Source organism: Aquila chrysaetos, chromosome 6, assembly GCF_900496995.4.
Source record: "Aquila chrysaetos chrysaetos chromosome 6, bAquChr1.4, whole genome shotgun sequence".
In the NCBI taxonomy this organism is placed as follows: Eukaryota; Metazoa; Chordata; class Aves; order Accipitriformes; family Accipitridae; genus Aquila; species Aquila chrysaetos.
The window spans coordinates 44,392,346-44,418,399 of NC_044009.1; positions in this window are offsets into that span (position 1 = coordinate 44,392,346).

Genomic DNA, 26,054 nt, shown 5'->3' on the forward strand with positions numbered 1-26,054 from the left:
GCTGGTGCGTGACCCCAGAACACGTATCGACAGCTTTACAGAGGAAATACAGGAGCGGCGACACAGCGGGTGTTAGGCAGGTGGATGATGCACTGCTGCCGATGCCCTATGGCCGGAGAGGCTCGTGAGATCCTTCGCGGGTTCAAGCCGCTGTGTATCGCAGCGTTTCACGTGGTTTTACTCTCAGCTGTAAGCTTCCGTGGAAAGAGGAACAGTCTGGCAACAACTGCTGCGCCCGGTGGTTCACTTCACAGCACAAAGCAGGTGAGATGTTTAGGGTAGGCATGGAATGAAAGGTGGTTTGACCCAAGCACGGGCAAAGGAAAGCTGGACACCCGGCCTGACAAGATTAATACGGTGGCAAGAACAGACCTGCGTTACTGCTGTCAGGTCATGCTCTGGAGATGTTCAGGGAACATGCATAAGCTAAACCTCAGTACGTTTTATGAGGGGTCTCAAAATTGGTAGAGATTTCAAAGGTGTGGATGTACACAGGCCAGAAATTATGAAACTGCTGCCACAGTCTTGGCTGTTGGGACACTCAAAAATTGAGCATTCATTTTAAGTGTTTCCACTTGTCCCAGAATTAGAAATGTGTTCCTAGATAGTTAATCCAGCACAGAGCCTTCTGTTACTGCACTTTCTTTATAAATATTAATAATTTGCCACAAAGTATGACCATTGTGAAGCTAAATAAGTTAATGTGCTATACTCACACATTAATCTTAGTGGGGGCTCAGGGGGAAGGCGGAAGCAAAAGACTTCAATGAGACATTAGCCTGGGTTATTCTCAATGGAAAATTAATCCAGAAATAGCCTCTACATTTTCTACTCATTTACCCAGCACAAGAATTTATTAAATAGTTCCTAAAACTGCAAGAGTTGGGGAGCTTTCCTGTGACAGTTGTGCCATACTTTATTCCTTTCTTTTTCTGTTCTACTATTTTTCTGCTTTACATAATAGCTTCACTGAAAAAAAGTTGAGTGTAAAAGACTTGGGAGGTTCATATTTTTCAGTAGACTTAAGAAAATAAAGATGAAAAGGACTTAATATTTTTTATTACTCTCACTTTGAGAAAAGTTCTTTTTTGGCTGAATCATTACTTTGCCTTGCTTAAAAAAATGTTAGGGAAGGATTTTTTTCAGAAGTGTATAAATTTTATTGGCTTTTAATAGGGCTACAAAATTCTACAGAATGTGACGGGGTTTTTTTTCTGTGTGGAAATGGATTTTAGACCTATCTGCAGAAAATTTGGCTCAATGTCCCATGAAAAAGCTTAAGGAAATTTGCTGTGCATTGATTCCCATAGATACACACAGATGTTTTGTTTGTCATAAGGAGTTTCTAGGATGCTGTCACTGTGGGACAAGGAATACCAGATACTGTATCATTGTGTAATTTTTTGTCATGGAGCTGAGTACTTTCAAGACTAATTGGAAAAATGGATTTCTTTTGCTGTTGAGAGGAGTTATTGGTGACTTGGCAGTCTGGAAACATCCTTCCATTCCTAGAAAATCCTACTGTTCTTTGGATCCCTTGGTATTATTGGGGTTGTGGCTAAGGAGTAATTGGAAGGTAGGATGCTCTGCTGATGAAGCCGAGTCTGAGGTGTCCACACTCAGGTCCCTGTATATGTGTACTTATTCACCTGATGTCAGTCTCATAGGTACAGACCTACAAAGAGGGATCTGGAGGAGGGGTTAGGTCTCTTAGCATCCTTGGGAATCTCTTCATCTGTGCTTTTGAGGCTAACAGTACTTCCCTGACCCCATATCAGTGTTACAAGAATAAACACATTAAGTGTTACAGAGAATTCAGGAAAGGGACCATCTGTATACATGGGCAGATAGAGAGAAAGATGATTCACATTTACTTTAAAAATGAACACTGACATCCTGGGATTTAAGGATAAAGAGATATACAACCCTGTGCTGCCATGGAAGAGTATGCAGTGCATCACAGAAATCTACACTTATCCTAAAACGTGATCGCATTGATATTAACGAAAAAATTTTCTCTGACTTTAAAGGGTGCAGGATTTAGCTTTCAGAATAGGAAATACTGACATTTGCTGATTTTCCTGGTAATCGTTTTTCTTAAGGTTGTTTGGCATTCTGCAAAGTAAGCAGCTGTGTAGATGTCTTTCTCCATGTGTATAATTATTTTGTTATAAAAACACGAAGGACAGAGTTGGGTTTGAACAGCCAGATGGACTTCATCACTTTTTTAATAGTCTTGGATAATTTGCTGTAGTATTTATTGTGCTCAGGCTACTGCTTACAGGGCTTTAAGATCTTGCTGTGATTTAGACAACATTTGGAATACCAGTGTGATAATACTTCCATACAAATTCAAGAAACTACCCTTAATTTATAGGCTCAAACTCAAAGTCATCTTAAAAAAAAAAAAAAAAAAGGCTAAAAGAGCCAACAGTTTTCAGAAGCAGTTATTCCTTATTCACCTTGGGAAAAGGACAAGAGGGACTTCACTAGCCCCGAGTAAAGAACAGGTGACCTGCACAGCTTCTTTTCCTACATTTTTCTGAGTTACCATGGCTTTACCCATGGCTCCAAACCAGAACCAGTTACTACCCTGCCCCAGAACAGGAGTCGGATTGTGAATCTGTCTGCCTCTAAATTTCTTCTTGTACAGTTGAGTGAATTCCCCACAGTCCCTGGGCAGACGTCCACAGCCTCTCACTGCCCCTCAGAACAGGGACTTCAGCGCCAGGCTGTCCCTTCAATGAGTAGAAAAACCCACCGTATATACGCCTTTTGACTCCCACACACGACTGTGTGAGGAAGCCATTTGTTTTCTGTATGCCAACGTACTAAAATGGTATTATCTCACGTAGCCTGGACTTTACTGCTCAGTAGTCATCGCTGTAGTGGTGGCAGCTTGAAATGATACCAGCCAACCAGAAAAAAAAAAAGACTTTCTTACATGCTACACCCACCCCCAGTCTTTAAACATTTTTGGGAAACACAAATATTTTTTTAGCATCTCATTTTTCTCTATTCACAAATATTTGTATAACTGAATTTTTTGCTTGTACAGATCAGTAGAAAACCCAGGCTTTCCCTCCTGTGTTAAAACTCATTTGGAGATTGTCACTTATGTAAACATGTAAATGCAACTTGTGGAAAATAATACTTGGTCCTCAAGACAGTTACTGGTTTTAATAGGTTTTGGTTTTCTTAGTGGCAGTTATCAGAAAGATGTTATGCTTTAGATGAACAGTTCACATTGCATTACATGTAATTAATGGCAAATACCTAAAAAAGACAGTTGTTAAATGCATTATAGGTTAAAACAGACATGCATAAACTAGTAAATTTGGAAAAAGCAAACACATTTCACAGTCTATTTGGGCTGGCTAACTACGGAGAATTGTTTATTGAGTAATAACAGTTTGATGATTTCCATTGCATATTTATATCAGGTTATAATTGATGGGGATATTTTTCCATTAAACATCTCCCTAAATCTTTCAGCTGATGGAGTCACGGTGTAACACTATGAACTTGCCAACAAAATGACTCAACTGAAAGCTTACAAAGAGATTTAGAGACGGAGATTTAAAAGGAGTTTAAATGTGTAGAAGATGTTTGCTATAAATGCTAGAATGTCTGTGTGCTAATTTTTAAGTAAATATCCACATGTAGATCCCTTAAACCATGATGTCTTTTCTCACTGTTTTCTTTATTTCTTCACTGTGTCAGAAGGTTGTTTAGATGCTCCATGATAGGAGCTGTTTGAGCACCTAATGAAATGTGCATGTGTTTGAGCACGTAATTTCAATGGTTTCCCATGAAACTTGTGTTTTACACAGGTGTAAACAAATGTACAGAGTATAAGAAGCCTCTCTTATGCAATCATTAACAAAAAATGAAATATTTATTTTCTGTATGTTAAGAGTCTCAGAGAACAGTCGATGTTAAAATTCATCGGCATTTTATTATGAGTAGATTTTTGTCTCATTCAACATTAAGCTGTGAATATGGTATGACACCATCAGCCCATAGAATAACAAAAGCACAGCTATAAACATCAATTACCAGGGAATGAACATCATCAGTGTTTTGCCTTTTAAATAACTAGGTTATCTGCAACCCTGACTGGTACTGACAGATGCCAATAGGATTATTCACTCAGTTTACCAAACAAGTAAAAAACTTATTAAAAATGCTAGTATGTGCTTTAACTGGTACAGTGTCACTAAAATAATACTCTGGAGATGTGCTGTAGTATAAGCATTAACATTCAGCCTATAACCCTTGTCAAGGTATTTGCTTCCCGTGAATGAGCGCTAGTCAAACATTTTAGTATTGAACTCATTGTTCCCATTTGTACCATTTTATTGTGAATGTTATTGCAGCACTTTTTAGAAGTGAACAGAATAGAAATTTGAATAACTGGGGATGGAACTTGGAAACCATAATGTGCTATTAATGTATTTTTCTGATATTTCATCAAGATGGGTAAGCTGTATGGGCGGTAAAACTAGATGACACTTAATCCTTATTCTGGAAAGTACAGTTTGAAATAGGGAATGCACATGACCAATATGTTGTAACCTTCAGACCTATCTCGTATAATAGTATTTGCCAGATCCTAGAGACTTGAAAATGAGTTTTTAGTTAGATGTAACTCTTTTGTCTGCTACTGATAACAAGATTTGGGACCCTATGCGGTTGTTTCGATATGTCAGGTTAAGCCTGTTTAATCTCCTTATGATCAAACTTCATCTTCCAGAGCAGATAGTTAAGGCTGAGTTTATCATGGATAGGATGATTTTTTGTTTTTTTCCTAAAGGGCAAAGCTTCATATCACAGTTTGAGTAGTAAAGAATAGAGTCTGTAGAAGGCTGCAATGGGAGTAAAGGGAACCAGAAGTGACTGTTTAGACATGTATACACACATATGAGTACCTGCAGACATCTCACAGACTTTCTACCTGCTAGAATAGCTCTGTAAGAGAAGGCAGGAGTTCACGGTTCTGGAATCAAGAGCATCTGACTGCTGTAGCAATGACCTCCGTACAATCCAAGAACGGCTCTTGCAGCAACACCAGCTCCCACGCGCGTCCCCATCGACTGTCTTGGCAAAGACAGAAAGCAGAATTAACTTCTGCACCCAAGAGATAAAGGTGCTGGAGAGGGAATCCTGAAAGGTAACTTCCTTGCAGCAGAGTTATAGCTCAACTGTGTGCCTTCAGTGACAGGAATATTTTCTTCCCTTCCCTCTGAAATGAATCCTTAGGGGACCGTTGGTAAGCATATATTGCCAGCTGTGATGGAGGAGCTCTCTGGCTGACAGGTCACTTCCCTTTGGTGAGCGCTGTAGCTATTGGTACAGCAGCCAGGTCTTAATTGCCTTTTCTTTTTTTTTGGAGCACATGAGAGAGATGTTCCATGCAAAAGTGTAGTGTGTTCAAGGGTTGGAAATAAGACCTTGAGTGCTCTCTGATTTTTGTCTGTCCCGCAACAGCCCTGCCCGGTGAAGCATTTCTCTATAGAGTAATTTTTATCTGTGACATCGGAATTTTCTTGAATAGAAAACATCATTCGGCAAAGAAACTGGGATTTTCTGGGGTGTCTATTATTTCTGCTGGTAAAACAGCAACCTCTTTGCCTAGTATATCTTGGCAAAGTGCTTAACAATATGTGTATTGCAATGTGTATTTCATTTCAGTTGTCAGAAGTCAGAAGGATTTAGATATTTACGTGGTGCTAACAGAAAAAAAAAAAACCAAGTACAACAGAATTGCCATGAATCCTCTCAAGAGCCCATCGCTACCTCCTAACGTAAATTAAGCAATTTATGGAAGAAAGAGATGAACTTTCTATTTTAAAAGATGAACCTTATTGAACTCATGGAACCTTCTTAATTCTTGTTTAGTTACAGGCAGGGCTGGTCCTATATCTATACATCAAGGTACAGTGTCAGGGATTTACCAGAACTATTGGTCTTGCAATGTACACTGAAGAGGATCAGGAATTCTGATTAGTCAGATTTGTTTGGAGAGCTCATACCTCTGCTAGGTCTCTTTGCCTGATCATGCTTTATCTTTGGCTCTCACATCTTTGTCCTGGGCTCTGTAAACTGCATTATCCTGAGGAGCAGAGCAACCTTGGCAGTTCTCATTACGTTATATTGCTGTTCCTGTAAAACAATTAAGCTCGAACAGCAAAATTAAGAGCTTGTGCCAGGTAGAGATAACAACTGGAGGTGAGCACCTGGCAAACAGCAGGGACCTTAATTGATAAATATCACCCTTTTGTTTTGTGTGATCCCAGAGTACTTGTGAGTGATTTTTCCTGATATACTTGACATTTGGCTTATTTGTTGAATCATACCACAGACTGACCATGAAGAATCAGATTCTAATCCACATTGTTTAGTTACAATATGTAGTTTGTGCTGCAAGACATATTTTCCATTCTCTGAATTGATAAATACAGAGCTGATAAATACGCATTTCTGATATATTTCCACAGGTCACACCGACACGTTTTTCTGCATACTACTATGCCAGATAAACTCCACTGCTCAAGTTTTATTCAGATTAAACAAAAGGCAAGAATCTGGTTTCAGCAAATGTTTTAAATGATATTGAAATAATAGCTTTGAAATTTTCACCCTATTCTCAACCTGGTAAATGTTTGAGGCATTCAGTGGCAGAACATACCACTTCCACATATTTCCAGTGATACTATTTTACTTTTTTTTTTTTTCAATTCTATACATTAGGACCAATTTCTAAAAAGATTATTTGCTCACTTTGGGAAAGGAGGATATTAGGATGTTTACAAACCCTTACAAACAGATGTAAGATCTCAGTTGAAGGTTTTTGCTAATTTACACAGAAGTGTAATCATATGCGTATAGGGAAAATCATATAATCAATCGCATTGCACATCATGAAATCCTTGCATAATACAGAGTGGTTTTGCAACTAATGATAAAGGAGTCAGGATTTCACAAGATCAAAAAATAATTGCCAGATTTGTCATTTTCTTCTCATTCTTAGGCATCACTATATTTTTTTGCAGAATCCTGATAAGGACAAGCTACAATTTATATACTGAAGGCAGCTTTTGAGATGCACTTGGCATTTAGTAAACAAAGCTCTGTGTATACAACATTATGAGGCTGTCATGGCGCCTTTCATATTCTAGATTTAGCATATTAAAATCAACATTAAAAATGCAATAAATACCCTTCTCTAACCAAGCACATATGAATTCTGAATACAAAACAAGGAGGAAAGTATATTGGAAGTACATCAAGAATTAGTAAGTAAATCAAAGAATTCTTAATTAAATTTTGAACGTAAAATAGAGAATATGGGCGTTTTATAACCTGAACAGAGTTCCAAAAAGTACTGTGTGTCCCTATACACATACATCCTCTTTATTATCATGCAAATAAGTGAGCTTCTCAAATCAAAGCCCCCTGTGAACACTTATTCTGTTACTCTGCTGGAGACATCATTCATGTGTGGTTTATGTTTTTTTCACAAATTTTTTTTTTCTTTTTTTCTCTTTTTAAATTAAACTGAATATAAGCTCCCTCACATTTGCAAATAGAAGGTGCCAATTTAGTTTGTGGTATTTCATTTTGCATAATGTCAACAGAGTATTTCCCCTGTCTCATACTTTTACCTACTGCAGGGTAGAAAAAAGTGAAAAAAAATTGAGGCTTGACATAACTGTCAATTTTTGTCACTTAGCTGACAAGGTCAGTCAGACTCCTCAGGCTCCCTGTGTTGTCAGTCCAACCAAGAGAGGACAAAGCTCTCCTCAAGAATCAGAGACACAGTCCTAAGTACCCTGTGACCATGTCCCCTTCCCACTTCCCGGCTTTTTGTCCCTGAGGTTGGCACAAGAAGCAGAAATGTAAAATCCTTTCCTTTTTCTCTCACCTCTCTCACACATGGCAGACCAAGTTTCTCTGGCACCTTTGCCCATACGGAAGAACTGGAGTGGGCACCTGAGGACCAGGTCTGAGGCACTCACTGCAAATGTCACCAGTTCCACAGCATAGCCATAGATCAAATCACTCTTTGATGAGTGTCTAAAAGAGATATCCTATGTTCATTGACTATAAAGAGAGCACAGGGATATTAGCTGGGCACACTAAGTAGGTCAAACGAAGCAATTTCAATGTGCATTTGCAAATGAACTACAAATTTGTTTTCCTTTGGCACATGGTATGCCAAAGGCATGGAAGTCACTGAGATTTCTAAATAGATGACTGGTGTTAGCTTAAACACCTGTTGCTTCTGTTGATTGCAAGTCCCAATCAGAGGGTTTAAATATGGATGAAAGAAATTACTAACTTGAAAACTTTGGTCAGCAGTAATTTAGGGACAGATATTCTGAAGAAAATAAGATTCTTCTATGCACTCTGTTTGCAGGTACAACTAGTCTCAGCACAGATAGCGGACTCTCTGTGGACCAAATCAAACTGAAAGATACATTCCACCTGTGCACCCAATGCATTCCAGCTGTGCACCTAATGCCTTCCAGCTGTGCACCTGATATATTCCAACCTGAGTCAGGCCCAGAGCAAAACCATGTAGAGGCACACAGTGTGCATCTTGAGTTATCTTCTGCTTGCTAAATGATATAATCACAATCGTGAAGTCAATGCCATCTAGGGAAGGTTTTCTAGGAAAAGCAGCGAGAATTCTTGGAAGATCTGGCTTAAAGGGCAAATTTAAGGAATTATAGTATTACAGTCTTCAGCAGAAGAAACCTACATTGTACTAGGAGGTGCTTTAAAGAGAAGAATACCATGTAAGTGTGTTGAGCACCTTGGCAAGTAAATCCATCACTTTCAATCCATTTTCTCCTACTATGTTGATACATATGTGCTGATACTTTTTAATGACATAACGTGTAGGTATACCTCCTGATTGTGTGCTGCAATGTTAAGTTTGGGACTGAGAGGCTCACAATTTATAAAGCATCTTCAATTATCAGTGCATATGGTTGTATAAACTATGTTCTTAAAGTCAGCTGCTGCCTGGTATGTATCTTCTATTCTGAAAAGAATGACATTAAAATGTGTCTTGTGAAGCAATAAAAAGTGCAGTAGTCAGAAAAAGAAATAAAACAAGCAGATAACAAAAACAGATCATAGAAAATGAGATAAACAAGACTGCTGCCACAATAGACTCCCATCCACCATTACCCACACACTTCATAAATATGCAATGGGATATATAGCACAGATAACTTACTACTGAGAAGAATGAATCGCTTGTGCCCACATACTCTTATGTGTATTTTCCAAGTGTGTGGGTAATGGTTGCTGAGAATCTGGTCTGGCATTGTTCTCAAATTTTTCCTGAGCAGAATGAACTATGAGTGAACTTCAGAAATGATTTAAACTCATACATCATGTCTGTACATCCTATTCGGACATGCTCACAGTAGCCACTGACAAGAAAAAAGGATGTTGTTTAGCAGAAACCAACAAGGGGAAGACAGAAGAGCTGAAAAGTGATACATTTCTCAGTTTAGTAATTCACAGGCAAAACACATGCAGTGTACATTGAACTGAAAAGGAAAGATTTCTAGGGTAGTATTAAAGCAGAGAACCAGCCACAAAAATAATCATTTAAATCACCTCAAAATGCTGTTTTTTTCCAAAGCAATCTTTCTTTTCAGTTGCTTAGTCCCCTGTTTTAATCTTTTTTTTTTTTTTTTTTTTCCTTTTTGGTTTGTGTCACTTTTGAATGAAAAATGCTTTTTCAAAACTGAAATGCTGTTTCATTTAGAAATGTGGAAATGAAACATATTTTAACTTGGAAAATATTCATAGCAAATATTTCAATCCTTTTTTGTGTCCTTATTCCTTCTGCCTTGTTTTTCTCAGCCAGAGTGCCAATCTGGGAACAATTTTATTATTCATCATGAGGACCCTCTTTTTTTAAGGGTTAGAGTCCTCAGTTTCTGTGGAAGCAGTTCAGGTGCCCAAATAGCTGTGATAATGCCATCGCAGCCATGTGCACGTATGCAAGCCTTCCAGACAGGCCCAGCTAGTACATATACGTATCCACATGTGTCAAAAAATGGCATTAGAAGCTTATATTTAGGCAGCATTTTTCTTCTGTCTGAGCCAGGTCAAAATGTTCTTCACAGACTTCCATGTCATCTGTATCCTGAAATAACCCTAGGGGTTGTTTTTTCTTCATTTGCCTTCCAACACCAGGGATTTATGTTGGCTTTCCTTTACTTTTGTTGCTAAGAAGGAAAACCCTGAATGCCCAGATGGAAAGTTTTTTAGGCCTTGTGTCTTGTGAGTTTTGCTCTCCCTAAATTGGATATACTGTTGTAGTCTAACCTGAGAGCATCCGTGCATTTCTGACGAGCCAGAGCCAGAGCCCTCAGCTGTTTTTCAAATTGGCAGGCACCAAGTAACTTGTAGCAAAAGTGAAGTGCTTGTTCTTGCTTACATGATTCATTATTATTTTTTCCAGTCATTATGAATTGAAATAAGCCATCTGTTATAATAACAGCGCGCCTTGCACTAAGAAGCATGGCTCTAACTAGGAGTAGAAAAAAATGTCTAGAAAAATTAGTTTGGGGATCCACATACACATCCAAATTAGGTAGTGCAATAATAGCAGCAATGGTTATGTACATAAAATTTGTTCTGTGAGAATATTTACTGTTGTTTGCAAAGTGAGACACAGAAGGCTGTTACCATTTTAAATTGATAAAAACCAATCTATTCACTTGAATAGAATAAATTTTATTCACTGTCCTTCAATATTAAATCTATGTATTGTTAGACTAATAAGGCAAGTAAATCCGAAACTGGATACTAAGTATGTTTTTCTTTGTCGTTTTAGATCACTATTAAAGTCATTTCCAAAAGAGCTTAACAAAAACTGAAAAGCACTAAAAATCTCTAAAGCCTTTTAACCTAAAAAAGTATTTTCAGTTACGCACTAAAAGTAATCTACAAAACAAATTGCCATGTCTGTGACAACAGATCTTAACTCTCCTGCAGAGCTCAGTTGGATGGTCTATTCTTCGGGGGTTTTGTCATGCTGCCTTGTCTGTTCTTTGAAAGGTTTATACCTGACACTAAAATAGGACTAAGAATTGTATCACAGTTGTACTTTTTCTCATTTTTTACAAATATTTATATAATCGTATTTTATAAGAAAAAAATTTGAAACGTGTTCTAAGGATGCGGTTTTCACAAGTACCCTTAGGTATTGCAATGCTGTATCCTGTCTTCCCAGTTGCTATTTTCCCATTGTTTCTTCATGTCTGCCCTCGCCTTTATTCTTCCAAGTACGATTCCTTTAGGTCAGAATTGGCATTTGTTCTGTGTTCATGAAGCATTCATCCTATATGGAGAGATCACCAGGAGTTTAAAGGTCTGTTTCCATACAGTAATAGAGAAGTACTGTGAGATCTCGTCCAATAAACATCTGCAATGCTTGTAAATTAAGCTCCCTACCAACAAACTCTTTGGGTACCTGGCCTCTCAGGATGGTTTTCTTTAGCTCTGTGTGAGGAACCAACGCACCCAATAGATGGCATAATGCAGCTGGGTCAAAACATGCACTGCAACAGACAGACAGTCCAACTCAACTCTGCAAGGTGTAACAGAAGGGACAAATGGGTACAACACGAATTTAAAATCTTATACTTAAGGTATTGTAGTCAGGTTCCAGAAGATGGGGTCCTACTGAAGATCTGAGGAAAGACCTTTTTTTTTTTTACTCTTAAACATGACCTGTAGAGCATTAGAAAAGGAGGCATGGGGTCAATTCCTTCCTCTGGCTAAGGGAATTTTAATCCATGCCTTTCTTTTGTTAAGTAAGATAAAGCCTGAAACTAAACTTCCAACTGCAGGTATGTTATGAAATGTATTTACAAAATGATTTACAAAAGTTTGTGATAAAATTCTGCAGCAGAGCCAATAAGTGCAGAACATTAAACACAAGACTTATCTTTTCCCTCTTATGTTTGGATTTGTCATTTAAATCAATGGGAATTTTTACCTTGAATTCACTGGGAAAAAAGCCCCAGTTGTTCTCTTCACTAGCACCTTTAGGTTTTGGGTTTTTCTGAGTAATGGATTTATGTTAACAGCCTGTTAACATTCTTACCAAACAACTGATGACAAACTGATTTCAGTAGTAGGACATAGGCTTTGTCACAAGCTACAGCTGGAATGTGAATGATGTACTCTGGGAGAGATTGTGCTGCAAACTGAAGAATAGCTCAGGATCCTTATCAAGACATGCTAGATCTTGTTGTAAATTTCTGAAAAAATACCAGTATTTATTTGCCAAGTGAGACTGAGGTTTGCATTGGACCTGGTAAAATTCCACCAGTCAGCAGCTTGCTTTAATCAGGAGACCCCTGTAAGCAAGCAGACCACCCTGTCTCACCATCCCAGGTGTGGTAGACCAATTTTTTGTCTTCTAGACTAGGAACTTAGGTGTCTGTGCAGCACATAATGCTCTTACTATCAGATGCTTTATGTGATTCCTCTCCATCACTTATTCCAAAGGAGAAACAGCCTCAGAGGGCTTATGTGAGTTTTTCAGGCCTCACAGGCTGAGGCACAGGCTGCAAACTTGACAGAGAGTCCTCTCAATGGCAGTACCAATTTTTGCAGCTCTTGTCCCTGGCTGTTCTTTGTTATTTTATTTGTTATATTTAACAGATCCATTCGCTACGTGGCCCCTAATTCAATTATACCAGCTCTGTAACAGAGCAGCATGAAGGACATGTGCTGCTTATGAAAGAAGGAAAGAAATGTCTGTGGTATCATAGGTTGTCTTGGTTTGCAGAAGGGATGGAAATATTTTTGAAGAACAATGTGCAATCAGACTGGATTTGGAGAAACTGGAAGATGGTAGACAGAAAAAATAATGGAAAAATATGGAAAGGAAGAACCGGGGGTTATATTCTGTGTCACCAGTGAAGAATCACACTCTTTCTTTTTTGCCAGTCAAGGGACATGCAGTCAGGTTCAAAGTAACTGAAGAGAAATTAGTCTAGAAGCTTTCTTCCTTTCATGCCGTTTGCAACTCAATGTTGAAAGGGTCTTTCAGACAACACAACCTTCTCCATAGTAAAGTCCTCCCTGGTAGGAGAGATGATGGAGCATCCTACACATGGGCACTTGGAGTGAGAGGTCCTACTTTGAATATTCCTCTTTCTTGAACTTTTCTGGATCCAAATATAATTTTATACACATTCCAGCAGATGCAAAAATCCTTCTCTGGTAACATTGTACTTCCCATCAGGGATATAGACATTCAAAAAGGGATGCATGAACCTAAGATTTGATTTAACACAAGGAAATAAGTCCATCTTCTTATTTTTTAAAAAAAAGTACTTAAGGGGTAGCAGCCAGTTCATTGAACTAAAAGCGGTAATTCTGACCTAAAAAGGTTACGCTATAATTTTAAGTGTGAGATGACCTGAAGAACAAAAATTAGTAAGGGCATGTTAGCACATTATGATCAGATTATTATTTCAGAAGGGCACACTTGGAAAATACATTTCATTCATTATATAATATCTGCAAAGATTCACTTTGTAATTCTGATCTGCAGGTATTTCTTTCCTACCAAATTTTAGGTTGATAAATCAGCTAACAGCCTTCTTCCTCAGTGCTCTACTTGGGAATGGGAAGTAGTAGTTTACTGGAATGGTGAAAGGATGCGATATACAAGGTGCTTGCATATCTGTTGAAAAGAACTTATGAATGCGTAGCTAGATAGGTGACATTTTCCCTTGAAAACTATTTATTATCCATATATTGAATACTCACAGGTTAATTTGGCAAACACCCACACGCACACACAGAGGCATATATAAATCCTTAAGGCAGAGAAAAAGAACCACCTACATAGAGCATGCACAAAACCAAAATGTTCTCAGACTTGGTAACCCATCTAATAAATGACAAGCCAGCCTCAGGACCCATAACCAAATTCTGGTCCTGAGATTGAAAGCAGACTATGGGGGTTATGGTCAATTGTAGCGCTTCTCTTCAAGTGCTGCTAATATTTGGTAACCTCAAAATATAAGTCAGTCATCCCTCAGGTGTGCACAACTGTCTGCACATACACACATTCCGTGTCCTCCAGACCCACCTAAATTAATGGAAATCCTTGGAATGGAAAGGGTACCTTAATAGGGCATTGCTGTTGTACCTCATTGTTAGCTATCACGCTATTATATTAGACATTCATCTTTTATCCTTGTTCAGCTCCAGTAATAATGTGTCATCTAAGACTCCTGACTCTTAATTAGAAATCATACTGCTATTCTTCACCTCGCTCTGTTATGCCCTGCTGTGACTTTTCTGTCAGTCTGCTCTTCCCTGTGATATGATACAAGGTGGGGGAGCACAGGGGTTAATGCAATTATTTACATATGGTAATACAGTGTATAGCAGTGAATTAATAGAACAGTTTGCAGCATTTCAGAGCTAAAAAGCAATTAGACACCATCTCATCACTGATTTTCTAACTGAAGTATGCTACATTTAACTTTTAAACTTTATGCTCCTTGCACAATTCCAATGTCACCTGGGTTTTTTTTCCCAAGAACAATGTGCAATCAGGCTGGATTTGGAGGGACATAAAAAATATTCCTTTACAGTTCTCTTTGTGAATTTCATGGCTTGTTGATGAAATCAGGCATATAAAATTGTCTCCCCTTATATACTTTCTACCCCTTTTTATACTTTGCATTTCTCCAAAGTGGTCACCGTAAAAAACAAAGAAATAATGATGTATGGTTACCCTTTTGAAAGTAATTACGAGTATTAAGTGCTGAGTGCTATCTTTATGAAGAATCCAGACCTACTGAAGTAAGAGGGAAAATTGACTTGACTTGCAGGAGGCCAGATTACCACCCACAGAGGTGCCTGATTGCCAGACGACACTGGGTTCCCGCTGTCCGAAAATCACTGTTGTCTCTGATATCTAACATTGGGCAGTCAAAAGGTAAGCCACTGAAATAACCAGTTCAGACTGAAAAAGCCAGTTCCTTAGCTCATGCAGAATGGTATCACTCTGACAGCAATTATGCAATGGTGATTTATACCAGCTGAGGAACCAGATACATGATTGTGCATGTGCATACACATGTTGTTTTCTTTATATTTATGGCTATACCTCTGAGGAAACATTGATTAAGAATATAAATATTTATGCACAATAATGATTTTAATAAGCAATTACATTCGTTATTTAAATATTTTCATAATTGCTCCGTTCATAAAACTGAGCACTAAAAAAGAACATCTGATAATATTATACCATTATTCCTAATAACATCTCATCCACAGACAAATTAATGTTCTTTCTGATAATGTTAATTTAAAATCTATCAGATTGTAACTGCAAACATAGAGACATAGCATCTCAATGAAAGTTGTAACGAAAGGGGATGAATCCCAGAGCTTAGAGCATGTTCTTATCAGTTACAAGCATGAGGCAATATAGAAAGAAACAGATAGGAGAGGCAGGCAGTAGTCTTTTAAGGCTGTTTTCAAAATGCAAGAGCATATGTGGATAGAAACATATTCTATGACAGGGTTTGTATTAAGGGTAATGCTTTAATAAGTATTTAAGAGAAGAAAATGGGAAAAACATGTTCTGCTCACTTTGTGAGTCTAAATGACAGTATCTCAGTATGGCAAACCTGATTCAGGTCAGGATGAAATTTGCTCTAACGTAGACATCATGAGAAAACATCAGGAGCTATTCAATCCCCCGCTGTCCCCCAGCTGGCTGATGCTACATCCAAATGAGTAAGAATCCCAGAAAGCTTCTCAAAGCAGCAAAAATTTCAAGATTATAGTCTCAAGCCATCCTGGGGATGTTCCTGTCCCAGGTGTGAGACAGAATTTGCCTCACCAGTTTGTTCAAGCTTGGGTTGGCATAGAATCATGGAATAGTTTGGGTTGGAAGGGACCTTTAAAGGTCATCTAGTCCAACCCCCCTGCCATGGGCAGGGACATCTTCCATTAGATCAGGTTGCTCAGAGCCCCATCCAACCTGGCCTTGAGTGTTTCCAGGGTTGGGGCATCCACAACCTCTCTGGGCAACCTGTTCCAGTGCCTCACCACCCTCACAGTGAAGAACTTCTTCCTTACATCTAATCTAAATCTATCCTCTTTTAATTTAAAACCGTTACCCCTTGTCCTATCACAACAGGGCCTACTAAAAAGTCTGTCCCCATCTTTCTTATAAGCCCCCTTTAAGTACTGGAAGGCTGCTATAGGGTCTCCCTGGAGCCTGCTCTTCTCCAGGCTCAACAACCCCAACTCTCTCAGTCTGTCCTCATAGGAGAGGTGCTCCAGCCCTCTGATCATCTCCGTGGTCCTCAACTGGACCTGCTCGAATGGGTCCGTGTCTTTCTTATGTTGGGGGCCCCAGAGCTGGATGCGGTACTCCAGGTGGGGTCTCATGAGAGCAGAGCAGAGGAGGAGAATCACCTCCCTTGACCTGCTGGTCACACCCTTTTGATGCAGCCCAGGATACGGTTGGCTTTCTGGGCTGTGAGCACAAATTGTCAGCTCATGTCCAATACCCCCAAGTCCTCGGCAGGACTGCTCTCAATCCCTTCATCCCCCAGCCTGTGTTGATACCGGGGGTTGCCTCGATCCAGGTGCAGAACCTTGCACTTGGCCTTGTTGAACCTCATGGTGTTCACATGGGCCCATTTCTTGAGCTTGTTCAGGTCCCTCTGGATGGAATCCTGTCCCTCAGGCGTCAGACGTACCACTCAACCACATTGAGAGCCTAGTGCCAATAAAAGGAAGATCCATTAGAAAGCCTTGCCCTGGTTGCACTGGCACTACAGGGTAGAGCTGACTGTGGTGTGGCACTGACGTAACAAAAGTGCAGGACCATCTTTTTTTCAGATTTAAGAACCTATGAAGAGTACCCTGGCTGAGTACCACTCAGCAGCAAGCGGCTCTCTGCAACCAGAAAAGCCAAAAGGTGATGCTGCACCTGGGGAATGGGTGAGGGGTGGCAGGGGAAGGAGGAGAGTTCTTTAACAAGACCTTATCTATTGGATCAGGTCACTAGATTTTTTGCACACTGGGACCTGAGTATACATTAATGGTAATGGATTTCCCTGGAAATATAATTTCCTCTTCTTAAGCTTGATTGTGCCATGTCTTAGATTAATAAATATCGAAACTGGTAATGACAGAATTAACATTGCCAATTTAGATCAGAATGAATATTGCCCTGAAAAGATTCCAAAGCAAACAAATTTATGCTGTGTTCAGAAACCTGTCAGAAAGAGGTTGGAATGTGCATTAGTCCTTAGCAGAAGTGACTGCAGAGTTTATCCATCATAGTCTAGTCCAGGGATGCTGAAGTCACAAGAATTTATGGAAAGCAGAGAAGGAACCCATAGGCATGCATGAGCAGAGGCAGGGATCCATTTTTCAGTGGAGGCAATACAGTCACTTAAACTAAGAAAACAACCAATAAACAAAACCAGGCAGTGACAGCAATTAAAGTTCTGAATCATTACCATTCTGAAAGCAGAATAAATAAGTAGTATTATTTAGTATGTAGAATAAGCAATAGGTAAGTATTTGTGAGTTTTATCAACGATGGTGAAGCTGAGGAACAGCATCTTGGTTCTGAGCCATGCAAAATGTGACAAGAGACATCGGGTGGAATCCCAGCCCAAATGAAATTAATGAGACTTCTACCATTGATTTCAGATGGATTAGGATTTAATGCCTTGTTCCCTCCAAGAATCTTACACTGTGAATTAATTCACCATAGTCTAGTACTGTCTGTTGTTAGAGCACATCTTGTCACATTGGTATAGGATGGCCAGTCTATGCTCACAGTAAAGTAAAATGGCATGAGTGTTGAAAAATGTGAGGCATTCTTATACATTAAACAGCTCCTTAGGACTACAGAGCTAAAGCTAGGCGGGGGAATTTATCTGCAGTCTGGCTTCACTGAAAAGTTCCAATCATCTGCTCTAAATGTTGGTATAACCATGCATCTCCTCCCCCCTTTAGTTCAGACTTGTAAATGCAATGAAATCTTCCATGGTTTATTCTGAGAAAGGAGAATTACTATACTTTTATGGTGGTGTAATTGCTCTATAATAGCTAATAATGATGCATCTGCAATATCATAAGCACAGTGTTATAAAACCCAGTGCAAACAATTAGATCCTGTGTTATATCTCACAAAGTTATTTCAGAAATGGGATGAGGTTCAGTCATTCGTGTAGACAGATGCTATTTTACATTTGGTAATGTAGTGAAGAAGATAGCTTATCTAACCCTTTACAGTCACGATCAGTTGTTTTAGAAGGTCTGTCAAAACAAAAACACTGTAAAAACTACCTACGACTTCGACATAAAAAGCAAAGAAAAAGAGTGAGAAGACAACTGAATAGGGGGAAAGCAGGCGTCCCTGAAAAACAGATGGCACTTACGCACTTGTTCATGTCTTTTGTGCTAGCAACTCTGTCGCTTTAAACCCCAGTACTGCAATTTGAGACCCACTGCCTTTTGAGGACTCTGGTAGTAAGCAGCTCCTACGCAATGTGGTGTACGCTCAGATCCTGGACTACACTAGTTTGGTTAACGGACAGCATTAAAGAAAGGTTTTCATTAGGAAACCGAATTGAAATGTAGTTTCTAACAAATAGTCTTTTAAAAAAAGATGCATTACTTTTGGGAAGGATCAGGGTTATGCAAAACGTCACACATTCAGTGCACTGCTAGTGGCTGCCCTGCCGAAAGTGCTGTTGGCTGTTGTGCTTAAATTGATCCACCTCAAATTCCTGCTGGTAAATCCTTTGTACCACAGCAGTTTGGTTTGTATTCACTTTTCCACATATACAGAATCTATAGATGGCTCTTGCAGATTCATATTCCCGGGACCTGGAAGGTCCCCCCACCGCAGCATTGTGTCAGTTTGCATAAATAAATTTCCAGAATCTCAAGGCTCAACTCTTCCTCAGGGAATCAGTTCATCACAAATACAGGCTGGGCGATGAGTGGATTGAGAACAGCCCTGCAGAGAAGGACTTGGGGCTGTTGGTTGATGAGAAGCTCAACATGACCCGGCAATTCTCCCCCTCTACTCCGCTCTCATGAGACCCCACCTGGAGTACTGCGTTCAGCTCCGGGGCCCCCAACATAAGAAAGACACGGACCTGCTCGAGCAGGTCCAGTTGAGGACCACGGAGATGATCAGAGGGCTGGAGCACCTCTCCTATAAGGACAGGCTGAGAGAGTTGGGGTTGTTGAGCCTGGAGAAGAGCAGGCTCCAGGGAGACCCTATAGCAGCCTTCCAGTACCTAAAGGGGGCCTACAGAAAAGCTGGGGAGGGACTTTTTACAAGGGTATGTAGTGATAGGATGAGGAGTAATGGCTTTAAACTGAAAGAAGGTAGATTTAGATTAGATGTAAGGAAGAAGTTCTTCACTGTGAGGGTGGTGAGGCGCTGGAACAGGTTGCCCAGAGAGGCTGTGGATGCCCCATCCCTGGCGGTGTTCAAGGCCAGGTTGGATGGGGCTTTGAGCAACCTGGTCTAGTGGAAGATGTCCCTGCCCATGGCAGGGGGGTTGGAGCTAGGTGATCATTAAGGTCCCTTCCAACCCAACCCATTCCATGATTTTATGATATCCGTTACTGTTTTTCTGTTGTGCTTTTTCCTTGTCTTTTGAGGAGCAGAGGACCTCTTAGCAAACAGTCACAGAGGAAAGAAAGATTTTATGTGAAAAAATAATTCTATAGGTAGCATTGCTCAATTTGAACATAATTATGATCTGGCTTATTCTGCAATAGTTAAAGTCTCAGAAGGGGATGGCATTCAGGGCATGATGAGAAAGCCCACCTATGGAAAAAGAGACACATTCCTTTCAGCTCTTCTCCTGTTGATGTTGTGCAGTGTTGTTAGGAAAAGGGTTGGTTTGGGGTTTTTTTCCTTTATTATCCTTTGCTGGCAGCCAAAAATAATGGTCAGACCTGAAACACAGTGGGAGCTTAGAAACAAAACGTGACAACGAAGGGAAGAAGGACTGCAGAAAAAAGATCAAGCAGAATGTCTTGGGTGAGTGAACTTGAAAAGGACTGATAGAAACTAAGCCTGGCCAAGGCTGCCCTGTGACAAGGACTGAAATGGCAAACATATTGTGCTATGTACGCTATCTAGATCAGCCTCTGCTGACATAGTGGGACTGGAAACACAAGGACTGTTATTGCAGTCTCAGGTCTATGGGTTTGGCATTAAGAAAATGTCATATACTGTTTAAATTATGCCCTGCTTGAAAAATCCCTTACTCTTTGAAGACTTCTACAGAAAAGGACGGTATAGCCTTTATGGGCCTCAGAGGAGAGCTGTGGGTTTAAGCTTTATTTTCTGCTTTGCCCTGGGGAAATCTCCTACTGACTGTGGATCACAGCTACACTGCAGACCAAAATTTTTCATAAATCATGCTGTGAGTTAAGTGCATGCTTCTTCATTTGCAACCACCTTCTAAAACCTTGCTTCCTTGGAGGACACTACTCTTCCCACAGCCACAGCAAGAGCTAGGAAAAAGCAAGGTGCCAAATGGGACAAACATGACCATGCTGCCTCTTAGGAAGATGGGTGGGGACCAAACGCATATTTCACTAAATACGATTCTTACCTCTGCCAGAAAAGTCACATACTTCGAGGGCTGTCCCATTTTCTGAGCAGGTGTCCTGCTGTCTCTAGAAAGCAGCTGTCTCTTATTTTGATTGAAAGATGAGCATTTAAAAATATTTCTTCTCTTCACAATGTGGGTGGCTTTGCTTGTCACATACAAATTCATTTCAGATAGACTAGCTATTCACTGGCTTAAAATATTTATTTTAGGTAGCTGTTTTATAAACTGCTCCCTAGAAGCTTTTTATATAATGCCATATCTAGTAGCATGAGAAGAAAAATTCTATCCTCCTAGGAAGTTTTCCATTGTGAGCCTTTCTGGTTCCCACACAGAAAGATACCCTCTTTTTATAAAATCACTTTGCTACACAGCCTCTTCTGAATTGGTCTTCCAGCCTTGGGAGGCCTACAAATTCAAGTGGAACATTAACATTAGATATTACACATTAAATTCCTTTAAACTGGCTGAAATTATAATTCTTGCGATAGAGCCCATCTGTAAATCCCACCTTGTCCACCGATCTGACATGCCTAGCCTTGTCTTGCCGTGTAGGTGGACTTGACGTAGGATTTGTCAGGTGGGTTTCTTTTTTTCAGGGCAGTCTGAACACCAGGTTGATATGAAATCAAGTTTAGCATTTTGCACACTGTGCAGTGGAGTCAAAGGGCAAGATTTAGTGTTTGAAAATAGGCCATTTATGGTTCTGCAGGGTGTCTTGCCTGGCCTTCACTTGCCATTCAAGGAGGATGTAGAGCTCCTATACATCCCATGTCACTCCTGCCATGGCAGACGTATGCTTTTTCAGTACAATGCCCACACACAGGCCACTGAATCCAGCCCTGACTCTCCAGCACCTCAAACCAATGAAGGCAAGTAACAATTTTCCTTTACATAGCTTGAAAGACTTCTCTATACTTTACATAATGCGTTATCTATTGGTAATCACATTCTATTCAGGTACCTGCCACTTGCTTTGGCTAGTTACATTATTTCATAAACTCAGAGCACTCCCAAACATTGGCAGCTACACATCTTCAGGGTAAGTATCTCTAAGTGATATATTTATTCTTTTTTCTCAGTTTGTACTGCAATACCAAAGACATCTTGTAGAAGCTTTGACACAGAAAGTTCAGCTTGATGTGGCAGGAGTGGTGCTTATTGGTCACACTCAAGTTCTTATTAAGATGGCCAATGACAATAATTAGAGCTGACATTCTTAAGACTTTTTATTGCCTTGTTTAAACCTGATGCTGGTATTCCTGTTTCTCTCCCTCTCCCTATTACTGTTTTGGAGAAGCAGCTGTAGCCCATGTCCAAATGCCTTTCCTTTCCTATCCTTCTATGTTTAAAAGGATTTTGTAACCTTCAGGTCAGATATGAAGTTATGTGTTTTCCACATCTGCACTCCTAAGTAAGAAAAAGATACTGAGGGAGGAGAAAATTGAATAAAACCCAGAAACAGCAAGAAATAGCAATATCGTGTTCTTGAGGCAGTATCTCCAATTATTCATTCACTTTTAATTATTTCTCATCTTCATCTTTCTTGACAGCTTGTGAAATGAAATTCTTCAGATGATGCAGCTTTTTTTGCATTTACATTTTGTCTATTTTAAAAAATTATGCATTGCAGAACAGAATATTTGCTAGTTAGCAAGAATAATCATTTATTGTACTGTAATTTCACGTCATTATCCATTAGTCAGTAACAATGATTAGCAATGCAATTTTCTTTGCAATAAAACTAATTAATATTCACCTCATTATCTGCTGTTCAGATACTTCTAAAAGCAGAAGTTGAGATTTTTTTAGCAAACAGGCCATTAAAAGAAAAAAAATCGTATGACATGTTAAAAGTGGCATTTGAATACATGAAATATATGAGTGAAAACTGGCTTTAGAATGACTATTTCAATTAGGAAATAAAAAAAAAAAAAAGAAGCAGTCTCCCCTTTTAGATAGCCCTGATGCATTTCTTCTGGGGAATTAGACTAGTTTTAGCCAATCATAATAGCATAATATGTCAGCAAAAGGAGGAGATAGGTTTATGACTTCTCAACAAGTGCAGATGACTTCACCTTTGAAATGGAGCACATTTTCTTAGCAATGTATGTCAGTGCTTTCTCTATTGCACCATCAAAATCAATCTTGTACAGAACTGTCTGAGAAAGTTCTTAAAAGTTTTATGACTAATTCCCTCTCACTTCTAAAACAGAAACATCATAAATATAATAGTAGTGGTATCAGGTGACTGGGTGCCAAGACATCTGACAAACTCCAGTTATTTTTCACTTTCTTACTCACCAGTTTGTTTCCTGATGATTTTGTAATATTCCAAACTTCAACAAAGCTCCAGAAAGCTGCAATAAAAACTTCATAGGCAAAAGAAAATGGGAAAAAATAGCCAGAAAAATATATTTTCATCTTGAATGGAGAATATATCCATCACATGACTCAACCTATAGCATAGGAAAAAACTGAGAATCTGGAAGTGGGTTGCTGGTAACTGATAACCATTTCTTGAATGACTTAATTACAGTTGGTGGCATATTTAATCTTAATACAATGCCCATTAAGAACCAGTCTAGATTAGTAGGACTGGTTATCTCTAAGGTTATATGAATAGCTTGTTCAAATAACTTCTCTATATTTAGCAGCACCTCTGTAATGGTATAGTACTTGTACAAAAAAAAATGAGGGATGACCAGTGTTGCAGTCAGAAAGTACATTTCACAGTTCTGAGGGCTACTTTCTGCCTCAATATGTTTTCAATATGTTGAGGATTCAAGAGCTGGCAGCTCTAAAGAACACAGCTTTCACATTGAAATCATCCTGGGTATTTATTGGCTTTGAAGGAATCATGAAAATGTTCACAGATCTTTTGCCCAACAACAAACTTTTTAGATAACAAATGGTGGAAACTTTGTGAGAGTGGTTTTTTTGCCATCCCAAAATGTGAGTATATGTGTGTCTACGTATGTAAGCACAGAGGCAACTATGATTGTCATGTTTTCCCACATAGCATGGCTTTAAAAGCATTTTTGATTGCCATTGTTTTTTAAACATCTGAGGAGCAAGGATTTTCAAGGTCCATGTGGCAGAAGCTGTGTGTTGCTTGTAGAAAGTCCACAGGAGGAGCGGCCACCTTCTCTTTTGTTGTAAACTGCTGGAGTTCCATTAACTTCCACAGTGTTTTGCCATGTCTACCAGAAGGGAATTCACTGTGGTCTCTTTCTTACCTAAAGATTTTTAACATTGTCTAAATGGGATTAATCCATATATTGTTTTCTCTTATTAACCTAAAGAAAGCAGAATTAAGAGTATCTCATGTGACCCAACCACCTAATGATGCCTAGATTAATTCCAAATATAGCTAATATATTGTGCTTAGTGGAAGGTCATGGTAATTTGCCTGTGCTGTTTTGGACATCTTACCTTTCTCATTCAGAGCAAGTTTAAGTTTCTCCACATGGTACTGTAGTCTATTATATTAAGACCCTATCTGTAAGCATTTCCAGGTGCCTAACAGTGTGACACCCTGAATCTCCAAGATGTAGGACGTCATGGAGGCTGAATGTTTACATGACTTCAGGAGGAGACTGGACAGGTTCATGTTGGAACAAAACATTTATCGCCGAATACATCCAAATGACTTTTAGCTGAGGAAGTATCAAAGGTAACTGAAGGAGTACTCTGGGAAAATACCACACCTGCTTGTCACCTTAAACAAGTACCTAGGTATGTTCTTTTGGTCATCTCACAATCTGGTCAGAGATGGTTCCCATCTTCTAGTTTAGGGCATGTCATGACAAGATTTTTGTTTGCCTTGTTTTTCTTCTGTAATTCAGAGTACTTTGCACATGGTAGGTCTTAAAGGTTTCCAGTAGAAAGCAGTCCAAGAAACTTCATACTTCTTGGTATGGCCATTGAAAAAGTGCGCCTAGAAGTTCCCTGCAACATAGCTGCATTCTAGAAGTGGCAAGTGGTAGATAACGGACTCCATAAAAACTACATTCCTTAAACCAGATGAAACACGACTCTTATCAGAATGGTATAAAAATGTAACTATTAATCCTGTTACATTTTTAGTTGATGAGCAGTCAAAAGTTTCACACCAATTTATCATATCAAAGCACAGATGTATCATTTAAAAAAAATGTGAAAATGGTAATTTTTCTCTATAGCTATGCAGCTGCTAATGCTAAGGATAGATCACAAAGACCCACGTTCTGGTGAGTCAGCCTAAAAGACCTGGAACATTACGTTTGGTTTACATGTCACAACTTGAACACCTACTATACCATCAAATATAGAATTAATAAAATTAAATCATCGTTCTCAAATTAAGACCCCATATAAGAGAGTCCATGCACTTCTTGACACTTCTCACTTATGTTTTACTAACTTCCCATCAGATAATTTGAACACTGAAGATTATGCTCAAATGAGGAAAAATATTGCATTCTGTCAAAGCCAAATAGTTTTTGAATTAATTGCAGGAACACGTTAGCTGCTTACAACTACCTAAAATGGTAGGTTCCAATTTCCTGAACTCTTAAATAAATTCCTGTGTATGATTATGAATATCTGATACAACTTTTTCCTATGAAAAAATTTAGACACATTAGAAGGAATGTCAGAGAAAAACTAAGCAATTCTGACATTTAATCCACAGCAATTCTCCTCTCTTTTAGAAATTTTTATTCAAACAGACAGTATGCACTTATATTCTGAGCTTCTGTAAGAGAAGCTGTTAATGAAGAAACAATATACTATTTATTTTCCTTCATTATAGTCAGTGAATTACCTTACATGAATTGTAGTCATGTAAATGATGAATCATAAGGTTTTCTGTTCCCCAGTCAGGGTTTCCAGTGTTCGTATTTTGGCTTATATTGCTTAAGTTATCACTCCACTGTGGATATAAATTATTTGTGTCTGTGTATCCTATTATTACTCAGAGGGATTATAGTAATAAGTACCTTCATCGTCATCCAGAGTAATATATGATTTTTCCTAAATGAATGAGAGTAATCCTGCTCTTCCTTCTTACAGTTTCATCATAGCCAGGGACAGAAAGTGCCCTGCAAGAGCCCACTTTGCTCGGAGAGGTACCCAGAAACCCAGCTACATGAAAGGAATTCCACATATGAAACATCCAGCAGGGTTTATGGTTTTCATAAGGAAAGCAGCTGACATGTGGATGTACTTACTGTACATGGACTAACTCACCTCATTGTGACCCAATGCAATATTTTGCAAACATTTGTTAGACACTTGAAGCTAACAATTTCTAATAAAAATTCTGCCTAAATTTTGTTCACTTTGAATGTTCAGAAGGTATTATTCATATGAATCTGACACCTA